Genomic DNA, 8357 nt, shown 5'->3' with positions numbered 1-8357 from the left:
CACCAGGCTCCCAGAACCCTTGCCTGAGTCTCATAAGCCCGGACCTGTTTAATTGGAATCATAAAAGAGCTGAGTCACGGAGTGTAGTAAATAAAGGTTTTGGAATTGGGCAGACCTGGGTTCAAATTCCAGTGCCACTTCTTGCTTATTTTATAACTTGTGTCCATTACAAGGCCTCTCTGTGAGACAATTTCAGTACGTGTAAAATGTATACGTTAATGTCCATCTCAGTGTGTTTTGAAGAGGATGAAATAGGATAGTGGATATGCCTGTTATATAAAAACCCGCAAATGTTAGTTTCCATCTATATTGTGTATATTTAAACTTGCATGAGTTTAGATTTATGTCTTTCTTTCCAGAGATATGCATAACAGTGGTACCAAATTTGTTTTACTGCCTTATTTGAATAGAAGATAGTTTTCTAGGTGACAATATATCACTGTTATGTAGGTAAGCTCCTGTTATCCCATTTTTTTTCCTCCTTAGGCAATTACTTTTCTTAGAGCCATTTGTTTCTATGCACTTGACCTTGAGTCACTTTCTGATTTATTACTTAACATAATCATTAGCTCATTTGATTACCTTTAATTAAGTCGTATTGGTTCCTGAATATGGAAATGCCTTTGTTTCTTGGTCAGCGAGGTCCTACCTTTGCAGATCTTAACAATTCAGTTAACTCATTTTGCCATTTGTAATAAATGTAGTACTTCTGTTTCCAAACTTCTCTCAGAAGAACCATCAATTAAAAATGTTTTAGTGCAATGAGCATTGTATTAATAGTATCTATTTTTTAAAATAGAAATGATTGATTCTTCAATTAGTAAAAAGCTCATTTAGGTTGTAGCCTTTAACTGACATAAAAATTTAAAAATATCAATGTATCAGTATTAGATTTGTGGCTACAGGCCTCTGTCTAGGTATATACACTCCTATGGCATTGCTATATAATTTATAATTGATTAAACACAGTCTTCCTGATCATCTCTTATGCCTTGGTCAAAAATCAAATCTTCTCTCATAATTGTTTGTGTAAAAAATCTGCTTCAATTATATCACTTTGACTTTTCCCACCATTTCCTTTCTGCCATTGTTCAAATAACAGGATTAGCAAGGTGGTGGCCCACTGCAGAAGGGAGGGGCAGGTGACTAGGTGAGGAATGGTAGAATGGTAGGTATTCATACACACACAACACACTCAGTGTTGAGAATGGATAAAAGAAAGTCTTTGTCCTTGAAAATTTCTAAATTCTGGGCCCTTTTACCCTCCAGGGAAGATAAATAGGCTTTTCTAAGTTCTGGGCCCTTACTCAAAGGTAGTGTAATTCTGTTTTCAGAGAAATAAGAGATCTTTTGTGTCCAAGGGCATAAAGGAGAGGGGGTAGGGTGTCCTGGGAATTAGTTGAGACCCAGGAAGTGCACCATTAAAACACCTTCTGTAAGTGAGTATTGTTTCATACCCCTGTGTGGTGGTCAGATGAGGAGGCCTGCCCAGCCCTGTGTTCCTGGAGTCACTCCTGGGGGTAGAGCGATGTCTTCACCAGGCAGGAACCACATGAGGAGGGCCCAGAGGTTTTATGCTTCCTTTGTAAGTTCTTCAGTTGCACCTGTCACACTCTTAGAATGCTCACTAGCAAATACCCTGGAGACTTGTGCTCACCAGGGGCCACTGACAGCTCTGGTGGTCCTTCAACAGAGATTTATTGCCAAGTTCTTGGTCTGGGAATAGACCTTTGAAAGGGAGAGGATAAAACCTAAAAAGATTCATAATCTGTTTCCTTCTTTCTTTATGCTGAATTTTCTTTCTTTGTAGAACTCAAACGCTTTTTATATATCTTCTGTTTATTGTCTGTTTTGCTCCATTAGAATGCAAGGCCCAAGAGAACAGGAACTTTATCTTGTTTATTGCTGTCTCCCCAGTGTCTAGAACAGTGCCTGGCACATATTATGTATTTCATAAATATTTGCTGAACAAATGATTGAATGAATCCTATTGTTTTAGTCAATGAAAATCAAGTAGCCTTATGTATTATTTTATCTTCTCTTTCTAAAGTACTTGTATGCTTTTATACCTAAAATATTGTTTTCTGCTGCTTTTCCAAAAAATGCTTATAATGCTGCATCAGTTATAATCTGCAGAGCTGCACAGTGAACATGTGAAATGGAAAAGGAACACTGTGTACCTTGTAGAGTCTCTAGTCTTGTAGAGCCAATTCTTTTATGAAAGTCCTTTTATGAAAGATCTATGCAGTTTTATAATCTACTTAAATTTGTATTTATAATTTGAAGCAAAAAAAAAAAAAAAGTCTAATTTCTGCATGAAAAGCAAACCCTTTTTTTTTGGTTGTGTTTCTGTGTAATTGAATCAAAGAAGTCGTAGCCTCAGAAGCCGCCCAGCCACCTCCTCCTCACCACCACTGTCACTCAGATTCTTCTTCCCCTGCCCTTGCCTGAGGGAGGGGAGGAAGGAAGGGCAAAGGAAGGACCAAACAGCATTCCAGGAGGATCCTCTCAGCTGTCATCTTTGCCAATGAAATTTAAGATGCATCATTTTATATTTCTACAGAAGTTGTTTGCTAATTTTCTAGTAAAGGCTTCATTGATGTGCCAAAAAAATTAAAAAATAAAAAAAAATTATATAGACAACCCCAGTGACCACATCTGTGACTTTTCTTTCATCAGATATCAATCACAGGTTTATTCAATTTAGCTAGCATGAACTTTTAATAAAACCTGTGTCAACAGGTTTCAAACATTTCATCACTTGGTGCTTACATATTGATTTTCTTTATAGTGTTCTTAAACCTTAATTTAAAAACAGGTGTTACCTTTTTAGCATGCTGCGGTTTTCTTTCTTTTCCTTTCTTATAGACCAATCATTTTCTGTGTTTAGCTCATTGAATAGCCCTCTTGACTCTTGAGGTGTATAATGCTTTTCTATTTTATCTAACCTTTTCTTCTTCTTGGAGTAGCACCTCAAAAACTTTTTCGATATAACCTACCTCTTCCAGAAGGTCAATGCAGCATTATTGATGGAAGAATGACATTTTTAATGGTCAAATAACATTTTTAGTGTTCAAACCTCTCTTGACTTTCTAATGAAGAGTTTTAATTGCTTTTCCTCTTTGAACTCCCTAGGTTTTTTGTATCAATAAAAAGTTTAAAAAAAAAAAACTTTGGGGGGGGAGGAATTTTATCATGTAAAGTGTACATGTACTTGCATCCTCCCCTAATTTTTTTCTTTTAAATATTGCCTTACTGTTCCATTTCCCTCTTCCTTATCTATGTGATTAATAGTGAATATTCGCTGTACTTGCCCTCTTTCGAGCCTCACCACAGTCCTATGAGATAGGTAATATTCTTAGATTTATTTTTCAGATAAGAAAACTCAGACTTGGAGAGCATCCCATTCAAAGTAGTGGAGTAGTACTTGGAGGAGCTGAACTTTAAATTACTATCTATCTGACTCTATACTCTTTTTCTTTTTATTGGCTGTGTTAGGTCTTCATTGCTGTGCGGGACCTACTCTTCGTTGCAGTGCGTGGACTTCTCATTGCGGTGGCTTCTCTTGTTGTGGAGCACAGGCTCTAGGTGCACAGGCTTCAGTAGTTGTGGCTCACGGGCTCTAGAGTGTAGGCTCAGTAGTTGTGGTGCACAGGCTTAGCATGTGGTCCACATGCTGCGTGGCGTGTGGGATCTTCCTGGATCAGGGATCAAACCGTGTCCCCTGCATTGGCAGGCGGATTCTTAACCACTGTGCCACTAGGGAAGTCCCAAGACTCTATACTCTTAACCAGCATACTGTAATGCTTCTATATGATTGATGTCTGGGATAATTACCCCTTTTCAAGTTCATTGTTTCTTCAGTTTTCAATCCTGTCTTCACTTCAGTTTATACTTTCACAAAGGTAGCAAAACCTGGTGTTTCAGAGCAAGGCTCTGGAGCCAGATCAAGTGGATCCAAATCTAGGGCCACTACATACTAGCTGCATAATCTTGAGGAAACTGTCTAGCCTTTTGTGTCCCAGATTCCTAATCTGAAAGTGGGGAATAAGTGCCTACCTCATAAGACTGTAATACTTAAATGAATTATCAATACACCTAGCGTGTTTAGAACAGTCCCTGGTGTATGGTAAATAGCTAATATTGTTGCTTATTATTTATTTATTTATTATTACTTATTAATTCAACACAATACATACTTACTGAGTGCTTTCCTCCATTGCTAATGCCAGGCATCATTAAATTCTGTAGAGAGAGCAGTTACCACAGAATCTTTCCATTAAGGTGTTCACATCTAGTGGTGGATCCTAAAATATTGGGCTCACAAGGGAGCACACTCCATATTTTGAAAGTCCAGATATTGGGCAGTCAATCTAAGTTCACTAAATTCAAAAGAAATTGTTTAAGGAGTGGTGGAACAAGAATCTGTAGCCAAGTGTGTAAATCTCCCAAACTAGTGTTTTCCCACTGGGGTAAATCATTTCCAGATAGCCAGCTAACCCCTCCCACTACAATTTGACTTTTCTGATCCTCCCATCAAGAGGCCATGTCTACTTCCTTTACCCTGAGTTTGGACTAGCCCCATGGCATGCTTCGACCAACAGAATGTGGTGACAATGATGCGGCATGACTTACAGGCTTAGACCTTAAGAGAGCTTGCAGAGTCCTTTTCTGCCCTCTTGGATCTGGCCTCCATGTAAAGAAGCTAAGACTAGATTACTGAATGATGAGAGAGGGCGTGGAGAGAAAGAAATCCAGCCAGTCTTCTGCCATTCAGTCACCCTGGTTGGGGTGTCAGTCATGTGGGTGAAACCTGGCACCCTGAATCCTGTAGCTTTTGTTGAGCTGCCCCAGCCAATACCACATGGAGAAGAGTTAAACTGCCCAAGTTGCAGAATCATAAGCAAATAAATCTAATAAATGGTTGAGTAGGTTTGGGATGGTTTGTTTCAGAGCAATAAATTCCTGGAACTTAAGAGGTCTTGAGCTTCCATTTTCACTGTCTTGGAAGTCAGCCACCACATTTAAAGCTTGGATTAGATAATCGAATAGTGAGAGACCAAGAGGAGAAAGTTAAGTCCTGGCATTCTGATCATCCCTGCCAAGGCCCCAGACATGAGGATGAAGCTACCACCTCAGACCTCCTAGGACAGCCTCGCCACCAACTGAATGCAGCCAGATGAGGGAGTTCCAGTGAGACCACCAGAAGAACCACCCATGGGCTTCCCTGGTGGCGCAGTGGTTAAGAATCCGCCTGCCAATGCAGGGGACATGGGTTCGAGCCTTGGGTCAGGAGGATCCCACATGCCACAGAGCAACTAAGCCTGTGCGCCACTACTGAGCCTGCACTCTAGAGCCTGCAAGCCACAACTGTTGAGCCCACATGCCACAACTACTGAAGCCCGCGAGCCTAGAGGCCATGCTGTACAAGAGAAGCCACTTCAATGAGAAGCCCATGCACCACAACCAAGAGTAGCCCCCTGCTCGCCACGATTCGTGGTTGCTATTTTAAGCCACTACATTTTGGGGTAATTTATTACCATGCAGCAATAAGTAAATAAAACACCTACAATGCAGCCTGACTCCCCAGAAGTGAGGGTACAGAGGTCCTTGGCTTATAGTGTGTTTGGGGAACAATAGTTCTTACCTTTAATCAAGTAATCATAGTAGCTATAAAGCAAGTAATTTGGCAGATGAAAATTTCAGAGATGTGAAGTAACTTGCTCAAAGCCTCACGGGTAGCACGGTCACAGCAGGATGGTAAGGTATAATGGTGGTGCCTCATTTCAGGCATTCTCCAACTTTCATCTCTCACTGGCAGTGGTCTTCTAACTCGTCTCACCAGCCTCCAGTCTCATGTCCCTCCGGCAGACCCAATCAGTCCTTACCGCTGAAGCCGGTGTTGGCAAATATCTGCAGGGTCTCTGACTCTCCCTTGTTAACACGCGCCCTGTCTAGGATAAAGCCCATGGCACACGAGGCCTCTCTTCTTCTTGTGCTGCATTTCTCAATACCTCCTTTCTTCACCTTTTTACCACCTGGTGTCGCTTGCACAGCACAGATTTGAAACCCCATCCTGTGTCATCCCTCAAAGCCTGTGCACAGATTGCTTTGCCTCCCCACCTCCTGGCATATCCATTCACCTCCCAGGACTTGGCTCAAGCTCTCCCTTGACTGTGACACCCCATTCCCTGGTCTTCCCTGGGCACAGTTAACCACTCCTCGCTTGTGCCCTCATGGAAACTTACACTTTCCTAGTCGAGCATTAGTAACACCGTGCTGTTTGTAAGTCAGTTTTTATCAACCAGACTGTGAGCTTCTTAATTTTTTTTCATCTAGTGTCCTCAACATGTAGCCTGGACTGATCCTTAATGAGAGAAGTGCCCCAGTAAAGGAGAGAAGTGAGACCCAGAAAAGATCAGGTCAAATTGTCAAGGGCCTTGAATCTCATGCTGGTATAATCCAAGTGTCTGCCACCTGGATGTCCCCAAGTCCTCCCATTCTTCTAGGGCCACCCTTTCCTCTTAGGTCCAAATTTTCGAAGCGTCCAGCTCTCATTCCACGTTGTATGAAAGCCCGACCTCTCCTCCCTACAAAAAGCTACAGAGCTTTAGGGAATGAGGAGTGGAGTCAGAAGCTCCCAGGTCCCTTAGTCACCTCTTGCTCCTCTTTCCTGCTTGTGCTGACAGTGTCATTCTCCCTGCGGCTACTGTCCACGTTCCACACGGCTTCACTCAAGAGTTCTGCTTGGAATCTTTTGTTCTCCCAAAGCAGCTTGAACACAAGGCTGTGAGGATTGGAAGACTTTTCTCCTAATTGCTTTTACAGTCTTGAATAGATAACCTATTCTCATGGTTTAAAAATCAAATAATATAAAAGATACATAGTGAAAATTCTCACTCCTACCCCTTTCTTTGTTTGCCATATTTCCCCCCTTTCCCCACCCCTGGTAGCTTTTTTTTTTTTTTTTCAGCTTCTTTGGTGTTCCTCTAGGATTTACTGATACAAATATAATACAGTGTAAATATAGAAATTTTTTTTTCTCTGTTAAACATTGCTGGCAAAAGCTGTGAAAGTATCCTGCCTGGACCTACTTTCAAGTCTGTGCTGTCACCTGCTCTCTATGGGGCCTTCCCCCTGCCCAGAAAAGTCCTTTCTTTTCCATTTTTCCTCCAGGACTGATCTCCACAGTGACAATATTTTTTTGAATAAAAAATTGGGACACATGGTCTGAGATGTGAGTTTTTGTAAAATATAGGACCAGATAGTAAGTTTGCTCTAGAAAATGTGGGATCAAGGTCTCTACAGTTATTCCAACCCTTATTAATTCCCAAGGCCTGGCCCTGTCTCTAGGATAGCAGACTTTTAGAATCATGTAGGCTGTAGTCAGGACTACAGCTCAGGAAAGAATTGAGAATGATTTAAACTTGGATATTAGTGATCATTGTTGTGACACGGGAGATAAATCACTAGCCACTCTTTTCTCCAGGGCTCCTGTCAGCTGCCTCACTCCCTCTGTTGAGACCCTCTCCTCAATCTTTTTACTTTTTTTCCAAGTCCTGGAATGCTCACTGCTCTCTCCCATTCCCAGGCTGTCCCTGAAACGCCTACTTCCTTGTTAGTTTTATATGCGGAGCAATTTAGTTTGGTGGAGAGAGGTCATATGTGAGGAACTCCTCTGGGAGCTACCAGATTGATGGGGAACCCTTGAGCAGCACTAATTTTAGCAATCAAGCCATGCTGTAATAATTTGCATATAGATAGGAAGGCATTGGAGTGCCCCCTTGTTAATATTAATGAGAACAGATTCTCGTTGGATTTATCATCTAAAAAACATCTCATCTTGGGGATTAGTGTGATTTATACAGTCATTACATGTTTTATGTCAGAGACAGCGCGTGTTCCCCTAATGTTCCAGGTGTTCTCCTACACGACCCAGCCTCTCTTGCAGTTGGGTTGGGCCATGTGGCTTGTTCTGGCCAATGACCCATGAGCCCAAGTGGTGTGCATCTCTTCTGGACTGAGGCAATTAAGAGCCAGTGTACCTTTTCTATGCCTCCCTTCCCCTCAGTGGAGGCCAAGCATTCCAGAATGGCATAGCTGCAAACTGCAGGAGGGCCATCTGATCCACACTGGACTGTGATGTGAACAAAAAAATAAGCATTTATTGTGATAAGCCACTGAGATTTGGGGATATTTTTATTAATATTTAATTACATATCTAAGCTACTTGAGCCAATATTTTTTGGAAATTAAAACCCAATACCTAAAAATCTCTAAAACAATAGTGTGTGTGTTTGTGTGTGTGTGTGTGTGTGTGTGTGTGTGTGTGTGTGTGTGTGTCATGTCTGGGATAT

Source organism: Hippopotamus amphibius, chromosome 4, assembly GCF_030028045.1.
Source record: "Hippopotamus amphibius kiboko isolate mHipAmp2 chromosome 4, mHipAmp2.hap2, whole genome shotgun sequence".
NCBI classification, from domain to species: Eukaryota; Metazoa; Chordata; class Mammalia; order Artiodactyla; family Hippopotamidae; genus Hippopotamus; species Hippopotamus amphibius.
The sequence above is the reverse complement of the archived record's forward strand: the minus strand, read 5'-3'. Positions refer to the sequence as shown.